The 23,240-nt window shown below is 41.8% G+C and overlaps 1 long non-coding RNA gene across 2 annotated transcripts in view; it reads right to left on the bottom strand.

Moving 5' to 3' along the window:
• LOC128346503 (uncharacterized) overlaps positions 1-23,240 on the bottom strand; it is a 98,311-nt gene that overhangs the window by 49,397 nt on the left and 25,674 nt on the right. For both annotated transcript variants that reach the window (XR_008316994.1, XR_008316993.1), the window contains exon 2: positions 4,603-4,641. This is a non-coding gene — a long non-coding RNA (uncharacterized LOC128346503). The remainder of the gene's footprint in view (positions 1-4,602; positions 4,642-23,240) is intronic.

Genomic DNA, 23,240 nt, shown 5'->3' on the forward strand with positions numbered 1-23,240 from the left:
TGAATACTAGGAATCTGGCCTTCTAACCTTGCCTGGTTAAGGCACCTGATCCAGCCATCTTACTAAAACTAAGCTGGTCTAAGTCTGGTCAATGCCTGGATGGGCAACTTCCCCCAAATTCCATGTGTGCTTTCTTGAGTGCTATGAAGGAGAAAAGGTGAGAAAGAAGGCTCATTTTAAAATAGTGTTTTTTGCCTGCTCACATCAATATCTAAGCCTCAGCTCCTGATCGTAGAGATCCATCATACAACACATGCTTAAGGTGGCCACTAATGATTCTGGGAAAGAGGAGGGAAGGCACTTCATTGAAATGTCCAAAACGGAGAGGCAAACCTCTTAAGCACACAGAAAATAATTTATTTTGATCAACACATTTCAAAAATACATTTTGGGAGGGCATGACATCATCTGCATGCCGCACGCCTGAATTCTCGGTGCTTCACCACGGAGTTCTCTTTAAGCTTCTAAAAGCATCATGTTTTGAGCAATTGATAATGGGCAGACCTAACAACAAATCTTCTCAAGAAAGTACCCTGGTTGGCGGGGAGAGAAAGTCTTAATGACTATAAGACTAATTACTTAAATCTCAGCCAAGATTTGAAGTGAATATGGTGACCAGAAAAGCTTCATCTCATCCACCACCACCATCCTCCCAACATTCGGCAGACACTCTACTTGTACTGGATGAACTACAGAAATGTAAGTCTGATATCTTAATGCAAATACAATCTATTTTGTTTCCTATGAAAAATGAGATTGATGCTTTAGAACAAAAGACTACTGCTATTGCATAGTTGACATGGCTATGGAGCTTAGCACTACCATAAAGGTAAAGGTAAAGGTAAAGGTAAAGTGTGCCGTCGAGTAGGTGTCGACTCCTGGCAGCCACAGAGCCCTGTGGTTGTCTTTACCATACAGACAGAAATACAACTTCTTCAAAAAAGAAGGCACCACATTAACTGCAATCCAGATCTGGAATCTGGAACAAAGGAAACTGCCATATACTGAGTTGGTCAATCTAGCTCAGTATTGTCTTCACAGACTGGCAGCGGCTTCTCAAGGTTGCAGGCAGGAGTCTCTCTTAGCCCTATCTTGGAGATGCCAGGGAGGGAAATTGGAACCTTCTGCTCTTCCCAGAGTGGCTTTATCCAATAAGGGGAATATTTTACAGTGCTCACACGTGGTCTCCCATTCAAATGCAACCAGGGTGGACTCTGCTTAGCAAAGGGGACAATTCATGCTTGCTACCACAAGACCAGCTCTCCACTCCGCTACTGGCCTTTCCACATCTGAATCTGAGAACACAACATCTTTACCTCCGAGGAAGCCCAAACTTGTTAAATGAGATTTTAAGCTCCAACAAGTATTGAGTGATGCAGGTTTTAGGGACCATTCTGCTGAAATATTACCTGATTTGTCCATTTTGGTAAGACTAAATTGAATTAGTACAATTGCTGATAATGTTTCTCTTTACTATTTGATGTCTGCTATTAATACCTGACAATGTAAACAAATTGATATCATCCAATGCAATGGTTTGACAATCTCTTTAATTCTGAGGGGGAGGGGAATTGATCTTAGGCTTTCCTCCCTCATTAAACCACTTATAAGAATGTCCACAATCTTATTATGTTGTTAGTTAACATTTGTTAATTGGATGTTTTCTCTCTTAGACACAGTTGGGGTTAGGGTTGGAATTTATAAGTCATTTAAACTACAAGAGAAGTTACATGGAAGTACTATTTTGTGCCTTTTCTCTTACTCATTCACTAATTTCTAACCAAATACTGCTGTTTATTATAGTAGGTGCAACTCAATTTAAGATAATGTGTTGTGGAAAAATTTATTTTAGGCATGGTGGAAAACTTAAAAATTATTTCTGTTAATTGCAACGTTTTTGGACCCTGTGTGAAACGTACACAGATATTCAAAATGCTCCAGAAACAACAGCCTGATATAATTTTACTACAAGAAATGCATACTAAGAGATCCACTTCTAAACTCTTAATCTTTATGTAAAGCAATATATTGCCTTTGACAATTCTAAATTCAGGGGCACAGCTGTTCTTTTATCTAAAAATTGTCCCTTTAAACCCTTAGAAATACTGCACATAAAGATGATTCAGGCTGCTATGTCTTAATTAAAGACACTAAGCTTGACAAACATTGTTTTGGACTCCATCTATGCATCCAATAATAACCAACAGAATTTTCTAAAGGACTAGGGGTGTGCAAGGAATTGGTTGAGGTGGATTGGTTTGAATTTGAACTGCATTCCAACAGAACCACTGGTCTGTGAGCTGGTTCAATTGAACCGGCTGGTGGTCTGGTTCTTTCAGTTGAACTGGGTCTAACTGGTTTGACTCATTTCAAGGGCTATGCTTGTAAAGCAGAATCTCTGAATTTAGAGGATTCACCTTTACAAGAAAAGGTGGGGGGAATCCTTTAAACATGTTCTAAGGGTGACCGGGGGGATTCCCCTTTACAAGAATGCAAACTGTTTACAAGAATGTTGTTTACAAGCATAGCCCTTGAAACAGGTCAAACCGGGTTGAATCAGTCCATATTGGACTGGGCCTGGGCCGTTTCAAACTCAGACCAACCACCTTTGGGGAGGGAGGCAGCCGGTTCAATTTGAATCGGTTCAGGACACCATTATAAACAACTTTTTAAAGAAATGGCAATCAATGAAGGCAACTGACTGGATAATTGGAGGTGATTTTAATAGTCATGGATCCATTATTAGATAAATCCAGCTCAACCACACCTTTTAGACTTTCTAAGGCATGCCGACTGAGACAACTGTATTGAATCTCATAAATAATCTTTTTTTGTTAGACTCCTGGACATTTCTACACACGAAAGAGAGAGACTATACATTCTATCCTACAAGGCACACCTCATACTCCAGAATAAATTACATCTTCCTTGCAGAAATAACTTATTGCAGAAGTATCTTCAGAACGCGGCCATAGGTGACAAGTTATGGTCTGATCATAACTGGATTATTTTTGAATTTGGGGACAATAATAACATGAAACATAGATTCTGGCGCTTAAACCACTCTTTATTATGCAATTATTATGTAATTAAAGAACTGGAATGCAAAATAAAGACTTATTTTGAACCAAACTCTAACTGTGCTGTAACACTAAAAACTGTCTAGGATGCTTTCTAAGCGACAATAAGAAGTGATTATATTTGTCTTGCAACATACATTTTCAAATTGCAGAATTCTGAAAATGAATTTTTAAAGCTAATATTAGATTCTTGGAAGTTATACAAAAACAGACAAAACAACAACAAATATTTCAGGAACTTCAAAAAAATAGAGCAAAGCTGAATTTGTTGGAAACATGCTCAATTAGTAGCCAGACTAAAAGCCAGCCCTCAGACTAGCTACTGATCTAAGTGCTATAGGCTACCACCAGCCTCAGAGGCAAGATGCCTCTAAATACTAGTTGCAGGGGAGTAACTGTAGGAGAGAGGGTGTGCCCTCAGCTCTTGTCTGTAGGCTTCCCAGAGGCACCTGGTGGGCTACTGTGTAAAACAGGATGCTGGAGTAGATAAGCCTTGGGCCTGATGCAGCAAGGCTTTTTTTATGTTTTAATGTTCTGATTAGCAGGCAACTACTGTGTACAAGACAAAGAACAAGAACTGAATCCAAACTGAACTGCTTGGTCTGTGAATCAGTTTTTTAGAACCTGAGGCAGTTCAGCTTGTGCTGTCAAACTGAGTGCTTTGCTTGTAAAAGGGAATCCAGTAAGGATTTCCCTTCACAACAAAATGGGGTATCTAAAAAGCCCACTTTACTAGCTGTGGCAGTGGCTGTCTTGGCGGTGGCTATGGCAGCGGCTCCCCGGTGGTAGCAGGGGTGGATTCACAGCATTGGCAGCCCCTATCGGCCCCACCAGTGTTTCCCCCCACACCGCGGGCCAGTAGGCAGCCTGGTTCTGACCTTCATGCATGTGCGGAGGCCATAACTGGGCCACCTGCCATCCTGCAGTGCAGACGGGAGGACTGGTAGGGCCAAGAGGGGCTGCTTCTGTGGAGCTACTGCCACCACCAGGGAGCAGCCACCACAGCAGCCGGTAAGGTGCCTTCTTGCCCGCCCCAACCCCCTTTTAGACAGGGAATCCCCCTTTGCTTGTAAAGGGGAATACTTACTGGATGCCCCTTTACAAGCAAAGCACTCGGGCTGAGTTGAACCAGGTCAACCCAGTTCAATCCAGTCTGACAGCACAAACTGAACTGTTGCTGGTTCTAATGAACCGGTTCACAGACGGGTGGTTCAGTTCAAATTTGGTTCGAGTTCAAAGTGGTCAAAATGGGCTGGTTTGAATCAAACCAGGTTCTATTTGAACCAGTCCTGCACACCCCTAAAAACTACTTTGAATGCGGGAAGAGCTAGTAAATTCTTAGCTAAATTAGTACTAAAGTAAATGCTAGCCAGAAAAGTTAAGTTGCTTCTTTCCAGGAACCAAAATAAACTAACAAGCTCTGAAGCCATCATGGCTGAATTTACTAAATTCTACAAAACTTTATATTCCACAGAGTCTCCATGATCAGCTAATATGACAGGATTCTTGGATAACTACTTACCTTTTAAACTGTCTTCAACTCACACTGGCATCATGGAATCTGCAATTATAGAAAGAGAAAGAGAATTCCATTGCTTCAACAAAACCCAATAAAGCCCCAGGCCCAGATCGCTATTCACCAGATTTTTATAAAAAGTTTAAAGATCTTCTGCTACCTCCACTTACAACATTTAACGAACTTTTAACCACTGGCTCTATCCCTCCATCTTGGAAAGAGGCTTTTGTTACAGTCCTTTCTAAAGCAGACAAAGACCATATGAACTCAGGTTCTTAGAGGCCCATCTTGCTGCTCAACCAAGATATTAAACTATTTACTTCAATTTTGGCCAAGAGACTCAGTATACACCCTGACCAAACAGGTTTTATACCATGTAGACACCTCTCAGACAACACTCAAAGAACCATAAATTTTATAATTTGGCCTGTTATTCATAAGATACCTTTGGTTATTCTGAATTGGGTTCGCAAGAAAGCGTTCCACATATTGGAACCAAAATTCTTACATTGCTTACAGGAACATTTTGGATTTGGTCCTAATTTCTGAAGAATTATTAAATTGTTTTATGACTCTCCCATGGCAAAACTGTTACTCAGTGCTCTACAATCAAAAGTGATATACATCCAAAGAGGGACACGGCAAGGATGCCCATTATCTCCTTTGCTATTCCCCCTTTCCATCAAACCCTTAGCACATGCTATTAGATCGTCTACTCAAATCACTGGCTTATCTATATATGATATCGAGCACAAAATCAGTTTATATGCTGATGATGTCACCCTTTATCTGACCAAGCTATTTAAATCATTGTCAGTTCTTCTTAGTATTATGGACCAATAAAAACTAGCTTCAGGCTTTACAATTAAAGCTAACAAATCTACACTTGCAACATCTCTCAGGATGAGAAAAACTCTATACTATTTATGTATACTGTATACTGTATACCCAGTTCAAACATGCTACATCAAAATGGAAGTCCCTGGGTGTCTGGATCCTAACTAATGGAGAACACTTTTTGACATGAACTATAAACCTCTGGGAAACACCTGTATTGGGCAGCAGTGATATAGGAAGATGCTGAAAGGCATCATCTCATACTGTGTGGGAGATGGCAATGGTAAACCCCTCTTGAATTCAACCAAAGAAAACCACATGGTTCTGTGGTCACTAGAGTCGACACCGACTCAACAGCACAACTTTACATTATAAACCTTTACTACAGAGAATTAAAACAGATCTTAATAGCTGGAACTCCTTAAACTTCTCATGGATACAAATAATTCATTTAATAAAAATGGTTATCGATCGTAGAATTTTATTTCTATTTTAAACAATCCCAGATACTATTTCCTATGCACAACTCCGGATGTGGCAACAAACTTTGGATAGCTTTAAATGGAGATACAAGAAACTTAGAATCCAAAGGTTAGTTCTACAGAGACAGGTGCACCAAGGAGGTCTGAAGCACCCAAATCTTCAAATATATTATGAAGCCGCTTTACTTTCTTTTATACCCAAACTATGGGTTCCCTTTAAGTATCTACCATGGGCACATATTGAAAACTCCTTCTGTTATCCATATGATATTGATGAAGTCCTGTGGCATAAGCCTAACAACAGACCCACAGCAATTACTCAAAGCTGTTTTCTCTCAAGCCTTCTTAAAATATGGGACTCCAAAATATTAGGGCTTGTACTGCCCCGACACTGATGCTGGTGTCGGGGCAGAGGCAATGCTGGGGTGTGGCCAGCATCACCTCGGGCAGCATCCCTGCTCAAGCTGGCGTTGACCACGTGTGAGGCACGGAGACTTGTATGAATGGAAGCAGACATACAGTGTGTCCTCTGTAGTAACAGTTCCTGCTATTTGTCACTCCCTCCTTTCCTGTGCATCTGATCATGCTCAAAAGCATTGGAGCATGCTCAGTATGGTCCAAGAATGCTCCTTTCTGTTTTCTGCCCACAAATCCTTTAAAATTTTCATACCTTCTTATTAAAATCTCTTCAAATAAAGTGGGGTTGATTATGTGAACTGAAGTGGTGTCTGCAACAAATCATATTATGGGCATAAGGAAGGGGAAAGATGTGTGCCTGCTTGCTCCTCCACTACATGAAGACGATTGCCAATTGCCCCCCTAAATTCAGAATGGTTCTTGATATCTAGAGGATAAATTCATTATTAATGCTCCAAATCTGGAGTATTTCTTACACTGAAGATTTGAAAATGTGGGGGGGTTTTTTGTTTGTTTTTTTGCAGAATGCACCAAGCTGAAAACAGCAGTACTACATTCCAGTCATTTAGAGACCTTAGGTAATACATTTGCTACATTTCATGTTCTTTTCAAAGATCATTTAATTTCAAATCCACAAGATGGCAAGAAGATAAGAACGGTGCAAAGTACTTTTAATTACTTTTGTAAAGCGTAGGAAGGATAATCTTTTGTTCTATTATTGAATATAGATATAGGACTTAACAATCTTGAATCTTCATCTGATAAGTAAAGCATGCACGAATACATGGAAATCATTTGTAACACAACAGGGTGTGAGTGATCAGAGTATATTAGTTCATTAGCGCAAAAATGAGACAATACTGGAGCATTTTGTAGAAAGATATAAATTTGTCATGTACTCTCTATTTGGAACAGAAATGAATGAATTAGAGAAGTGCCTATTGCTCTCTCCTCTCTAGTCCTTGAGATCATTTCTCTGATCAGGTCATTTTAGCCGTATCTCATAAAGCACATACAGCCTCAACTTTATTAACAAAAACAAATCACTGAAAAGCAGGAGGTGGTTGAAATCTCCACCTACCCCGAAAACAACATGAACACTTACCTCAGGCAGAGTGTCAGGATAGATAATCCCATCAACAGCTATAAGAGGAGGTACATTGTGCTGGGTCTGGATAGGGACAGTTGCTCTCTTTCTCTCTCTTGTGTACCATTTATTTTCATAAGAAATATTTATATGCTGCTTTTCAACAACATATAAGAGAGCCACCACTTTAAATGCTGCTCTGTACTGGGAACGGGGGCGGGGGGGCGGGGCAGGGAGGTGTCAGTTTAAGATGGCAGACCACAAGATGGCCACAGATCTCTGCCACAAGATGTGGTGACAGCCAGTGACCTGGATGGCTTTAAGAGGGGCTTGGATAACTTCATGGAGGAGAGGTCTATCAATGGCTACCAGTTGGAGGGCTATAGGCCACCTCCAGCCTCAAAGGCAGGATGCCTCTGAGTACCAGTTGCAGGGGAGTAACAGCAGGAGAGAGGGCATGCCCTCAACTCCTGCCTGTAGGCTTCCAGCAGCATCTGGTGGGCCAATGTGTGAAACAGGATGCTGGACTAGATGGGCCTTTGGCCTGGTCCAGCAGGGCTATTCTTATGTTCTTAAATAAGGATGAACTTGAGGTACATTTTAGGGAGGCTGGTGGTAGGGTTGGGTGTGTGTGTGTGATGCTTATATCATGTCTCCCAGGTCCACAGCAAAGGGTTACCTTGGCAATTCTTTGACTCAGAGTAGCAGGCCAGTATAACCTGCTGGGGCCACATCTCCCAGCATCCCTTCATTCCAAACTATCTTTGTGGCAACAGATGCTATTGGGAGGTCCCTCTCTGGGAGGCCTGCTTGCCTCTCTGCCTTCTGGAATGCTAAAAGGACTCTAGCACATATTTCCCAGGGCACCTGTGTACTCAGTAGGGATATCTGGTGCTCACTGTTGTTGATAGAGCTGTATGAATATGGAAGTGCCACACAGAGGAGAACTCAGTGTGCATACAGACTCAAAGCCACCTGGGATAAAAGGCTGCAACCAAGCAAATCCGACACAGCCCTCAGGCAAAATGATGTTTGTTGGCTTGTAGTGCTGAGTTCCCAAAGACCCAGGCTCAGAGCAACACAAGATGAAAAGCTCAGCTTCTAGAGGGACTTGCACCTGTACAAGAGCACAGTGAATCCTCTAATCTGGATACACACTACACGTCAGGGATGGCACTAGATATGTTGCCGCATGAGATAATAAATGTTTCCAACCTCCCTCTCAATGTCAAGGGGGGGATGCTTTTCAGGGTTACCTACAACATTCCAGGCCTATACTGAATAATATTTCCAATTCCCCTCTATTTCCCAACCCCAGCATGGCAGGTGGGGAAGGAAAAAGCACAAGAAGAAGAATCTGAGCTGGCCACAACTGCCTCATGCAGTTGGCCAATAGCTGAGAGGAATCAGCTGAGTATGTATGGCTGCTGGACTCCCTGTGTCCCTGAGGCAGTTTCCAGTTGTTCAGCATCTACCTATCCCATGTTAGGCAGCATGGGTGACCCCAGTCATCTTCAGAGGCTGAGTAGGATATTTTGTAGCCTACTTGCTGAATGGAAGACAACCCATGAGATCATTCATTCTCTCTCTCTCCCCACCCCCACCCCACCCCAACTAATAACTTGTGTGTCAACAGTCCAATACAAACTAAATTAACTGTACATGGGAGTGGGTCCTTGTAGCAGAGTTTAACAGAGCAAAAACTGAGGTTTGTTAAGTTTATTAACAAAGTTACTAAGTCTTATTATTTAATGATTACCATACTATAAACATAGGAACATAGGAAACTGCCATATACTGAGTCAGACCATTGGTCTATCTAGCTCAGTATTGTCTTCGCAGACTGGCAGCGGCTTCTCCAAGGTTGCAGGCAGGAAACTCTCTCAGCCCTATCTTGGAGAAGCCAGGGAGGGAACTTGAAACCTTCTGCTCTTCCCAGAGCAGCTTCATCCCCTGAGGGGAATATCTTGCAATGCTCACACATCAAGTCTCCCATTCAGATGCAACCAGGGCAGACCCTGCTTAGCTATGGGGACAAGTCATGCTTCCTACCACAAGACCAGCTCTCCTCTCCTACTCTGTCCTACTCTGAGTGAAAGATCATCCTAACAGGGGGAAAAACCAGTCTCAAGCATCTAGTAAGAAATAAAAACTGACTGGTTGGTGTCAATCATCAGTTCTATAGAACTGATGATTGACACAAACATTCTAATCTCTACCACAAGCCTATACACAGATATAGATATAGATATAGATATAGATATAGATATAGATATAGATATAGATATAGATATAGACACACACACACACACACACACACACACACACACACACATGGCAAGAACAAAGACTATATATATTCAAATAATTCCCAACAACCCTAGGTGATCCCTGATGGGGACACTGTTTCCATGCCCGCCTATTCCATTGCACCCCTGTGTAACCCCAGAGAAAATCTTGGCTGTCTGCAATGATTAGATCACTGTTTCTAGTAACGAGGAAGGCCGCGCCTAAATTCAATCCTCTGATTCAAGGGAAGGAAAAGAATCAATCAGGTTTTTGTTTAGTGATCCCAGGTCAGTAGAGTGATTGAAAAAGGACTAAGAGATACTGCTCTGATAGTCATAGCTCCAGACCATGCACAGAGAACGCCAGCATAAACAAAGCTTTGGAGCACTGAGATTGGAATGCAGTTCCCCCTCGTAACAAGCAGACACTCAGATGAGCCAAAGAATCAAGGGCATCCTCCCTCCTATAGATTAGACTTTTAGATTCAATTAAGTGAGTCATGCTGGAACCCCCCCCCCCAGTGTCTCCCTTGGGATGACATCAATTCAGCCTTTATTTTAAGAGGAATGTCTAGAAGAACACATATAATGTATAAGAGAATACTGTGAGCAAACCCCCCCCCCCAAATCCCAATAAGCTCATTAACAACCAGATCCAAATTCTAGAAGGTGAAAAGCACTCAGCACAGCCACCCAGAAGGATGTAAAACCTCCTCTTAGGTTTTGCACTTTGTTCAGCATTTGTGGTAGACTCCAATGTTCATCCAACCTCCAGTGTTCAATAGCCTTGTTCGCTAACCCCATTTGGTTGTGTCATGACCATCCACACCACAGAAAACACAAAAAGGAGAGTGCATTTTGTGGATGAGTTCTTGAGATTCTCAAGCCCTCTGAGCTGAAAATCAATATTTTAAATCAGTATTTTTCAGCCCCTCAGTTCCTTGCAAGCTGAGAACTTATCTGCCCAGTGGCCGGAGATATTCCTCACCAGGCAAATCTCCCATCTCATCACTCCAGCTCAAGGCAAAGTGCCTAGGCAGGTAGCTATAGACCCCACCCTTCCTCTTTCTCATTTCCTAGTGGCCACAATTGTATCCCACCTCAGTGCTAACCTGTAAATGTGTATTGGAGGCCATTCTCAGAGCATTAACCCCATAAGGGAATATCATTACAAGCAATCTTGCTGAGGCCATTGCCTTTAATGTAAATCTTTGCTTGTCGATAAAACCTAATCTTGCTTTCAAGGAACGTGTCTGTAGTCTATTGTGACATTCTGAGTACTCTAACATGGGTATATCCTATACACATGTCACAGTCAGATTTCTCGGTACCTTAATTTATAAGTGGCTGTAGGCAGGTTTGCATAAAACTGAGTTAAATTACCCACATTAAGCCAAAGCATAGCCACAAAGGGTGGTAACTACCACACTTCAGAACAAACCTGGTAACAGTACCTTGCCGTCTTGATTCAATATGGCAGCCACTCAAAGTATAAGCCCCACCCCTTTAGAATCATCGTTCTGGGCACCCGGAGAGACTTTTGAGTTTGTATAGAAAGAAAATATGACGAACCATTAAAAACTTTCCTTAACAGAACAGACAGAAGCAACACACAACCATGAAAGCCTTTTTTCATACCCAATTTACTTGATGCTGGCCCCACTCACACTTCAGTTTGCCAACAAGCCAGAATTGTATCATCCTGTCCAGCTGCCAGAACATTCATATGTGAAGCCAGAACAAAATTCTGAGCACGACTTCTCTTGGTGTGAGTAGAGCCCAAGGGATCAGGCTCAATGGGATCGTCCCCCTTTACTCTCAGTACAGCACATTGCAGCAACTGGCCTTCATCCATAACGAGCAGTCCTCGGTAACTTGTTTTTGGATTGCAACTTTCATCATCCCTGGCCTTTGTGGCTGGAAATGATGAGAGTTGTAGTCTGAAAACAAATTATCCAACAGTGAATGAGATACTGGAATGTATTCTGGGCACTGGTCAATGATCCTAATAAAATTTCTCTGTTTGTCTATTATGTATTCTCTTGCCTTAGCCCCCACTCCCCAACTCAGTATGCAGCCTGAATTTACTTCAATTATTCCTTCATGCCAGCGCTTTAGACATGTTGGTATCTCTGAGAGAAGATCAGAAGGCATCTGCTGGGAACAAAGCCCTTTAGTGGTGGCACCAACCCTTCTGAATTCCCCATGGAAGAGTCCATATGTTACATGCATTTAGAAACCAGGAGAAAACCTGGCTTTTCTTAATATAGTACGTTAATGCCAGGGGCATAGCACAGTTGGAGTGGGCCCAGAGACAAGATTTTAAAATGCCCCTACCCCCACTGAAGCTCAGTTCATGAAGTAAAGAAATCTTAAACGAGGCTGAATAATGGTAACAAAAAGCATAGTAAAAAATTTATATAAAGTTTACTATGCTTTTTATATGTATGTATGTATGTATGTATCTATGTGCCACAATAGAACATCATCCTATATTATTTTTAAAAAGGTTTTGTCAATTGTGGACGATGCAAGTCATTTAAAGCTACTAGAGAAAGACATGCAGTTCTGGTAGCTCCAGGTCTTAACACTCACATCAATTTTGGAGGATGAACACAACTGAAGGAAGCCCATATGGGTGCGCGGTTGGGGGAGTCAGTCATGTGACTTGCCTCTGGGGGCCCCCAAGGCAGTGGGCCCCCAGACAACTGTCTCCCCTTGCCTTTTTATTGTTACACCCCTGGTTAATGCTGTTTGAACCCTTTAACTTTTGTGCTTTTGGCTAAGCTGAATGCTACCACTTTCATTGAATTCTGTAGATGTATATTTTTAATTTGTTTCATCTTGAAACATTTTAATATTATGTTGTTTTATTGGGTTTATTGATCTTATTGTTGGCCACTTGCAGTGTTCCTGAAAAGGGATATAAGCTTTGTTTAAGAAAAAAAGAAAAGAAATATATCATTGCACATCACGTACCTAATACAATTTTGTACGGTGTGAAATTTGATATTCCATTGCACACTGGCTATCACAAGATAGCAAGAACATAAATAAAATATTCTGTATTGCTGATATTTAACAAGCATTACAGCACCATATTCACCAGAATATCTGGTAAATATGCAACATCAAGCTTCACAGAGGGGAGCAAAATTGCTGGTGCTGTGTAGGCATGATCTTTCTACTAGGAAAAGGGGTTAGATTTCGTGAACATTATTATGCAAGGTAAGGAAGAACAACAGAGTACTGTAATTTTGTCACTATCCATACTAATTACTTAGGATGCGTTTGAATAATGAATAGATGTTTCATCCAACATGTTTAATTAGAAACATGGCTTTCAGTATGGTGACAAGATTTAGGTTGACATAAATTACTAAATGATCCATTTCATTTTGAAAAAAAATCCTACTAATTATCTTTTTAAAAACAACCCACACATACAATCTTCCAAGCACTCAATCTCAATTCCTTAGAGTGTGTTCATTTGCATAATGTTCCAGGTACTAATTAAAAAGTGGATTAACATACTTATTTTTTACTACCCCTCAGCTATCCACATTCAGATTTGTAAAATTCCACATCTTGGTGGTACTTTGATGAATAACGTCATTTCCAGATGATCTATACTGCTTAGTTCTTCTTAGAAATGCTTAAAACAACAACAACAACAACTTTACTTGTTAGCCACCCCATAACAAATTGTTCTCTGGGTGGCTTACAACAGATGGTTAAAACATACAATAAAAAGACATTTTTAAAATTTTTTATATTCATATCATATTTCTATACCACCTGATATGTACATCTCTAGGTGATGTACATAATAAATCACTAAATCATAACAGACAAAAAAGAAGAAAAGAAAAATATACTAAACAATGCTCTTTGGGCTGTTGTAATGTTGTAATGGCATTTTAGAAAATCTGTAGTTCTTAAATGTTTTATGAATGAGTGTTTCATGGTTTTATTAACATTGAAACAAAGTGAAGATAATGATGGGGTGTACCAGTGAAGGTATTTGTATTCAAGCATGGGTAAGTTAGCACGAGTGGGTTGTGTTTCTAGACAAAAAGATGGATTAGCAGGACCAGGGCAGACTCCAGCCCAAAGACTAACTGATTAAGCTGGCTTCAACTTGGAGCAAATTGCAGGTTCCCTGGATAGGATATCGTTCTTGGGTATGGTATGAGAAGCTCCCTCTGCGTGCCCCATCTGCCCTGGTTCATTCTGGTCATGGAGGCCATGGTAGAATCTTTTTTATGTGGAGTGCAGGTCTCATCTGATATAGGCTCTGAGCACTAGGATGTCCTGATGTTATTTATAGACGAATCTTGGATCAAAGAAATTGCTTTAGGTGGATTCAAAATCTTGGGCATGTTCACTGGGATTTTATTTCTTTGAACATGAGACCCTAATGAAAACGTATAAAAGGATAAGGTGTGTGGCACCATTAATCAGACTGGAAAGTGGCAAAAAACACATTTGAAGGCATTCAGATGCTGAACACTCAACAATATTTTTAAAAACAGTTTCCAAAGGAGCATCCTATATTGCATTTTTCCTGTATTGTGTTTTTCACACACTGCTATTTGAGAGACACAAGTCCAAAGCTCCTTTGGGTGCACAGAAGTGGTTTCATGATTCTTTGGACCTTGATCTATTGGAAGAACTCAATTGAAAGGCCTTGCTCAGTTCCCATTCCTTTCAATCAGGTTTGTGCAGGATGTACACCTAGTAAATTGTGTGGTTTTTTAAAAGAAAGATCTATCCCATTATGAAAAGAACTGACAGAAAACGTGAAAAAGCCTATTAACTATGACACAATGACATTATTTCACACCATGATACTGTCCGTTCTGTGAAGTATTTCAAACCATTAGAATCCCACAGATTAATTGGAAGTTGTACTGTTAAGATCAGACTTCAGAATAGCTGTCACAGTAAGAATAATGCTAAATGATATTTCTGACAACCGAATTCTTCAGTGTTTTATGCCTCTTTTTGGTCTGCTTTGTGATGCCACACTCACTGTACTTGAAAACTAAATCTTTGTTTATTCACCATGAATTCAAATATATGAAATGTTCATTATATTTCGGGATTCTGAAAATACCCAAGCTTTAGTATCCTGTGTAAATAGTGCCTATCTCTTTTTGTGAAAAATTGTCCATATGTGATAGATTTGGGAATATTATCTTTGGTGAAATAAAGGCAGCAAGTGAATGCCAGGCAACTATGAAATGTTGGAGAGTAGGCTCCCTCCTTCGTCCTCAGAGAAAAGGAGATGCTTTCACGAATAATTTGTCATAAATGCTTTCATTAACAGATATTCAGCTTAGAATATATTTATTCTGTCACTGCCAAAGTAACTTAGAATGACTGATGGATATTTCCCTTTTGACCTTCCATGTTCCATGAAATTAATGGCCCATTACTCTCATTGCCTGTTCAGTAGTTGCCGACAATTTGACTAAAATGCTTTTATTGACAGCCTGGTTAATGTTGGAAGTTATGTTTGCAGATTTACTCACAGCCTAGGCTCAGTGCAACAAGGAGATACAAAGAGGGATGCTTCTGACACATTTTATATAGTAATTATCTTATCACATTTTTATCCATTCACTCCTCCAAAGAGCTCAGGGCAGCATACATGGTCTCTTCCCCTTGCCATTTTATCCTCACAAAAAATGCTTTGACATTGGTTAGGCTGAGAGAAGGTCCCTTAGTGAGTTTCATGGCTGAGCAGGCTTTGAACTCAGGACTTCCTAGTCCTCCTCTGACGCTTGAACCACTACACCACACTAGTATGTACGCTGCTCTGCAAAAACTGTTTATTGAAGACTGTGTGGGCCTCTGGATCCTAGAAGGTGAAAGATGGTGCATTTGTACATCCACTGACTGGTGTGTTTCCTTCACTTTACATGACTCAGCTTAACCACTATGAAGATAACTATCTTCTGGAGGATTTTCCATCTGGTATGGCAGTCACTCCTGTTGAAGCTCTCTAGTTGCTCTCTGGAACTGAGAGATGGTTTGGGCAGTTTACATGATCACTCCCAAGTGCCCTCTCCAGCAAAGCAGAGCCCCTGAGTTGAAGGCGATGAAGCAAGCTGGGAGATGGCTGGAACATAAGTGAAGAAAAACATGGGGTGAGTCTGAGTGAACACAGATTCGAGCTCATTACTGAGCCTATTCTGTGGCAGTGATGGGACAGAATAAACTTTTCTCCCTGCCCTCCATTGCATCCTCTCAGTGTCATCCAGCAGAGCTCTTCTGGGTGGTGCAGGGGCTTTTGAAATCTTGCCCTGGACCCTCAGTAGCACACTGTGATGCATTTGCACAGCACTTTTAGGGTAAAGTTGCTCGCATTCACCGTTAGTTGGATTCTATGGCTGATGCAGGGTCATTGGGAGAGGGGTCTAGAGTAACACCTGATCTAGTTTTGCTGAAGGAGTTTCAATTATTGGTGTTCAAGGATGTGGACAAGGTGTTCAGATGACCACGTGCATGCTTGATCCTTGCCATACATGGCTTCGTATATGTAGTAGGGAGGGGATTTTTATCTGGGCCAGCAGGTTCTAAACACCTCATTGAGAGGGAGTGGTCCCAGCTCCAGGAAGCTATTATTCAACCACTCCTAAAGAAACCCAGTCTGGACCCAGAGAATATTAACTATAGACCTGTGGCCAATATTCCCTTCCTCGGCAAGGTGCTTGTAGTGACTGACCAGCTACAGACACTCTTGGAGGTAATGGACTATCTAGATCCATTTCAATCAAACTTCAGGCCCAGCTTTGGAACAGAAACTGCTTTGGTCACCCTGTGGGGTGACCTGTCCAGAGAGAGAGAGAGAGGGAGGGAGGAAGGAGGGAGGGAGGGAGAGAGATGGGGGAGTGCAACCCTGTTAATTCTCTGGGATCTCTCAGCGGCTTTCAATACCATTGACCACGGTATCCTTTTGAAAATGTTGGCCAAGTTGGGTGTGGGAGGCACTCCTTGGAGGTGGTTCCTCTCCTACCTCAAGGCCCGTTTCCAAAAGGTGGTGCTGGTGGATTACTGCTCAACACCTTGGCAGTTGTGCTGTGGGGTTCCACAGGGTTCCATTCTTTCCCCTAAGTTGTTTAATATCTGCATGAAACTGCTGGGAGAGGTTATCCAGACATTTGGCCTTAGGTGTCATCAATACAAGGATGACACTCAGTTGTATCTCTCTTTTTCATCAGACACAGGTGAGGTGGTGACTGTCCTGGATCAGTGCTTGGATGCAGTAATGGACTGGATGAGGGTGAACAAGCTAAGACTCAATCCAGACAAGACAGACATACTGCTGGTTGGTGGTTCCTCTGCCTGGGTGAATGATGTTCAGCCTGTTCTAGATGGGGTTCCATTCTCCCTGAAGGACCAGATTCACAGTTTGTGGGTGCTCATAGAACGAGCACAGTCACTAGAGGCTCGTGGCCTCTGTGGCTCGGAGTGCCTTTTATCAGCTTCGGCTGATACGCCAACTGTGACCTTACTTGGACAGATATAGCTTGGCCACAGTTACTCATGCTCTGGTAACCTCTCGCTTGGATTACTGCAATGTATTGTACGTGGGGGTGCCTTTGAAAATGGTCTGGAAACTGTACAAAATAGGGCTGCAAGATTATTAACTGGGACTGGATGTTTTGAGCATATTACAGCAGTGCATTGTCAGCTCCACTGGCTACCGGTCTGTTTCCAGACCCAATTCCAATTGCTGGTTGTAACCTTTAAAGCCCTAAATAGCTTGAGGCTGGGTTACCTGAGAAAGCACCTTGCCCCATATGTCACAACCTGGACCTTAAGATCTTCTTTGGAGGCCCTCCTTCAACTGCTCTTGCCAAATGAGGTGAGGTGGGTGGCTACTAGGGAGAGGGCCTTTTTGGTGGTTGTACCCCATTTATGGAATAGCCTCCCCAGTTAGGTTCACCTGGCTTCATCACTTTATTCTTTTAGATACGAGGTAAAGACCTTTTTGTTCACATGCCTTTTAAATTTTACTTTTGATTTTCAAATTTGATTTTTAACTCATTATGAAAGTTTTTAAATTGCTTTATATTGTATTTTATATTTTCTCCCCCACCCACCCCTTTTGACCTGTTATGATTTAATGTGTTATGTGTTTTTGTTTAATGATTTAACGCTCTGTTGTGAGTCACCCAGAGAACAATTTATTATGGAGTGGTTAACAAATAAAGTTTATCATCATCATCATCATCATCATCATCATCATCATCATCATCATCCATACCTCTTGATTCATTTGAAGAGGATTTTAATCTCTCCAGTATATATGTATTGGTTTGGGGTAGGAAGTGACAAAAGGAACTTATTGTGTGACTCTCTTTCCTGGTGAGTCTCATTTTTATTTTTATTTCTATAATTGGTTGTTTATTTACAGAGTGAGTAGGTTGCTTTTCCAGCCTATGTTCCTTGTTGCATCAAAACACCAGAGCCATACACAAGACTGTATAATTGTATAGCAAATTGCAATCTGATGGAAATGAAATATACATAATCAAGGGCATAATAAGCAGGGAAAATATTTGGATGTGTTTGTTCAATGAAATAGCCTTGAAAATGGAGCAATACAATCAATGCACAAAAGGTATGAAAAAGCCATTAGGAAAGAAAAAAGTTTCCTTTGCTGAAAGTTCCTGGAGATTTATAGTGTAACCTTAAATGATTGACTATCTTAAGTCAGTAAGTACACCAACAAGGTGTACAATGGAAATGGATATATATTTGGGGAAAAACTAGAAATTTATTTTAAATGATTAGTCTGGATTTCTGGATTAGTTTGAATTTCATTCAAACTCCATGCAGGAAGTTTTGTTTTTTGTTTTACTTGAGGTGACATTCAAAGATATAATATCATTCAAACTAACTCTGAGTGGGTCATTAAATTCTATGTGATTGCAGGGTTTACGTTCCTGGAGGCCCAGAAATCTTGTTTAAAAAAAACAGTAAAAAATTGGCAAAAACTGCAAAATACAGTGCCCTACCATGCTTCACAGACCTCCAGCAGTCCAGCAATGCCCCCCAGAAGTCCAAGTTTTGCCATTATTTCATTATTTTTCATGGAAATTTAAAATAAAAACTGAACGAGTAACAAAATGGTTCCCGCACTCAAAATGGTGGCCAAAAATGACCTCCGAGGACAGTCTTTTCTGGCCACCCCTGACCTGCGAATACATGGATTGAACCCTTCCCCCGCCCTTTTGCGTACGCCAAGGGTAGGTGTCAGTTCCCTGACCACGGATACATGTAACCGCAGATGCAGGATCTGCGGGTAACAAGGTTTGCCTGTATTGATGATTGTCATACCCTTTAACTGTCCCTGTTTACCAAGATTTAACTTTGCCTTCATTCAGATATGCTAGTTAACTCCATGTAGGAAGTTCTGTTTTTTGTTTTACTTAAGGGGACATTCAAGGATATGATACCACCACCACCCAAAAAACACCCCATCCCGGTGTATTGAAATGGCACAGTCCAGATTTTGCCATCTCAACTTACAGCTTTTCCCTTATTGTTTATAGAAGGGCTGGTGTAAAAGATCTGAATCCTATCCAGAAATATAAGCAAGAGACTATACATTCCACCACCACCCCCAACATATATTCCCTAACTGAGCTGATGGACTTGGTCTCGGGCTTGGGGTTGGAGTCCCCCAGGTTTGTGGTGCTGGGGGACTTCAATGTTCATTTTGGGACCAATTTATCCAGGGCAGCTCAGGAGTTCACAGCGGCTATGATGACTATGGGCTTATCCCAAGTGGTCTTGGGACTGATGCACATTGCTGGTCACACGCTTGATTTGGTCTTTCACTCTGATCAGGGTGATCAGGGTGATGTTCCGTGGCTGGGGACTCCTCCCCATTGTCACGGACGGACCACCATCTGGTTAAGGTTGGACTCACAATCACTTCCCACCTTTGCAGAGCTGAAGAGCCTATTAGGATGGTCCACCTGAGAAGGTTATTGGATCCTATAGGATTCGAAGAAGCCTTGGAGGGATTTAGTGTTGGCTCTGCCGGTGATCCTATTGATGCTCTGGTGGAGAACTGGAACAGAAAACTCACAGGGACAGTAGACATGATTGCTCCTAAGCGTCTTCTCCGATCCGCTGAAAAATTGGCCCCTTGGTATACAGAAGAACTACGGGGGCTGAAGCAGTAAGGTAGATGACTGAAGTGCAAGTGGAGAAAGACTCGGCTTGAATCTGACAGATTACAGCATAGAATACATTTGAAGATCTATGCTTAGGCAATAAGTGTGGCAAAGAAGAGATTCTTTTCTGCCCGTATTGTATCCGCAAGTTCATGTCTGGCGGAATTATTCTGCCCGTATTGTATCCGCAAGTTCATGTCTGGCGGAATTATTCAGGGTTGTTAGAGGACTAGTACATGCCCCTCCTCCTTTGAATCAGAATCTTGAACCATTGATTACCCACTGTGATGTGTTTAATGAATTCTATTTGCGGGGGGGGAATCTCTTGTATTTGGGCTGACTTAGACTCAGTCTCCAATTACTTCAGTGTGGAGGTTTCCAGCAACTCATCTTGTGTGGTTAGGTTGGATCAGTTCCAGTTTGTGACTCCTGAGGATGTGGATGAGCTGCTTGGAGTGTTGCGGCCTACTACCTGTTCTCTTGACCCTTGCCCAACATGGCTTATATTACCTAGCAGAGGGATTGTTGTAGGAGGCCTGGTAGAGATTATAGGCTTCTCTGAGGGAGGGAAGGATGCCTCCTTGTCTTAAGGAGGCAATTATTAGACCACTTCTAAAGAAGCCTGTCTCAGAGTTGAGTAACTACAGGCCTGTCTCCAACCTTCTGTGGTTGGGCAAGGTAATTGAGAGGGCGGTGGCTTCCCAGCTGCAGACAGGCTTGGAGGAAACCAATTATCTAGATCCATTTCAGACTGGCTTGTGGGTGGGCTATGGGGTGTAGACTGCCTTGGTCGGCCTGATGGATGATCTCCACCTGGGAATTTGCAGAGGAAGTGTGACTCTGTTGGTCCTTTTGGACCTCTTGGCAGCTTTCAATACTAACAACCATAGTGTCCTTCTGGAGCACCTGAGGGGGTTGGGAGTGGGAGGCACTGCTTTGCAGTGGTTCTGCTCCTACCTTTCGGGCAGGTTCCAGATGGTGTCCCCTAGAGACTGTAGTTATTCAAAATCTGAACTTTTGTATGGTGTCCCTCAGGGATCCATAGTGTCTCTGATGTTTTTGTTTTTTTTAACATTTACATGAAACCGCTGGGAGAGATCATCAGGAGATTTGGTGCAGTGTGCTATCAGTATGCTGATGACACCCAAATCTATTTCTTCATGTCAACTTCATCGGGAGAAGGCATAAGCTCCCTAAATGTCTGCCAGGAGGCAGTGATGGGCTGGATGGGGGATAACAAACTGAGACTGAATCCAGCTAAGATGGAGGTATTTATTGTGCTCGGTCCGAACTTGGGAGATGAGTTTGATCTGCCTGTTCTGGATGGGGTCACACTTCCCCAGAAGGAACAGGTGCACAGTCTGGGGGTGCTCCTGGATCTAAGCCTCTCCCTGGTGTCCCAGGTTGAGGCGGTGGCCAGAGGTGCCTTTTATCAGTTTTGGCTGATACGCCAGCTGCTTCCGTTTCCTGAGATAAACGACCTTAGGACAGTGGTACATCTGCTGGTAACCTCCAGACTGGATTACTGTAATGCACTCTATGTGGGGCTGCCTTTGTATGTAGTTAGGGTGGTCATCTCAGAGAGACCATATTACTCCTGTATTGAAAGAGCTACACTGGCTGCCTATAAGTTTCCAGGCAAAATACAAGGTGCTGGTTATTACCTATAAAGCCCTAAATGGCTTGGGCCCTGGGTATTTAAGAGAACATCTTCTTTGTAATGAACCCCACCGCCTATTGAGATCATCAGGAGAGGTCCATCTGCAGTTGCCACCGGCTAGTCTGGTGGCTACTCGGGGACGGGCCTTCTCAGTTGCTGTCCCAATGCTTTGGAACATGCTCCCTAGTGAAATAAGAGCCTCCCCATCAATGACAATTTAAAAAAAAATCTTTAGACACATTTGTTCACCCAGGCTTTTAATTAAATACCATTCAAATAGTTTTAACATTGTTTTAAAATATTGTTTTAAGGTTTTAAATTGTTATAATGTTTTAACTTTTTGCTCTCATTTATTTAACCAATGTTTTAATTTCTTTGTTGTCATTTATCTGTTTTAACTAATGTTTTAACTTTTCTGTTTTTGTTGTAAACTGCCCAGAGACTTAAGTTTTAGGTGGTATAAAAACATGTTAAATAAATAAATAAATACATGTATTCACCAATGGTATCTTGCTGAAATTTCCAAATGGCTCCTCATATCTTAGCGGAACACTAGCACCTTTACTCATGGCCACCATAAACTGAGGTTAAAAAGCCAAATTATTTTGCTATGCTCCTGTTTCCAGTCCCATCTTTATTCGGATTTAGATGTGAGTAGGGTATAAGAAGCATCTGCTTTCCTTCTCCCTCCTTATCTTTTGCTGTTTTATTAAGAAGCTATTGCAAGGATTAATTCACTCTGGAACACTGACACCAGGCTAAACCTTTTGACCAAGCCTGATAATGATCCTTGCTCCCGACAGCTGTTAGCAATGGAAGGGGGCAACTCTCTTATATCTAGAATGACCCAAAAGGCTCCAGAAATTAAATTAGAATCAATGAACTCTGGCTGAGGGAAACTCCTCAGAGATCCAGCTGTTAGGCTGGAACAAAATTCTTCTGCTCCCATGGATCTGTATTTCAACCTGTGTCATGATAAATGAACCACAGTGTTATATCCTATGTTTATTAAAATGTTGTGCATGTGAGGGAGAAAGTTACATTTTTCATGCTGGGAAAAGCTCAGCGGATTGTAAATCACCACCTAGGGATCCATTCTCAGTTGATTCTTTAGGACCAATGCATCCATTTCATTCATTCTAGCCCTGGGCTTAAACAAACAGGAGCTGGTGATGTACTACAGCCCAGTTCAAATTCAAAGATAAGAGTAAGGGCTGTAACTATGGTCTGTCAATTCAGACATCATACCAAACCCTAGCTTAGACAAACCACAGCTTGCAAATCCACTTCAAACTAGGTTTTCTGATTTGCCAGCTGATTTCAAACTTTGATTTATCAATGTAAATATCATGTCAAACCACAGTTAATCTTCCTTAACCATGATGTCATCTCACTTGTGCCATGTTATTGGTGTAGAGCCGTGGTTCTTAACGTGGGGTCCACCAGATGTTGCTGAACTACAAATCCCAGCATCCCCAGCCATGATATATTTTGGCTGGGGATGCTGGGAGTTTTAGTTCAGCAACATCTGGCAGATCCCAAATTAAGAACCACTGGTGTAGAGAGAGGAACAGAAGTACCTGTCCATTAAAGTTGATATTGATGAGCAAAAATCCCCCATCAAGCATGTGTGGAGGATCTGTCCCCTTGCAAACTGTAGATAGCATAATTCTA

Source organism: Hemicordylus capensis, chromosome 2 (assembly GCF_027244095.1).
Source record: "Hemicordylus capensis ecotype Gifberg chromosome 2, rHemCap1.1.pri, whole genome shotgun sequence".
In the NCBI taxonomy this organism is placed as follows: domain Eukaryota; kingdom Metazoa; phylum Chordata; class Lepidosauria; order Squamata; family Cordylidae; genus Hemicordylus; species Hemicordylus capensis.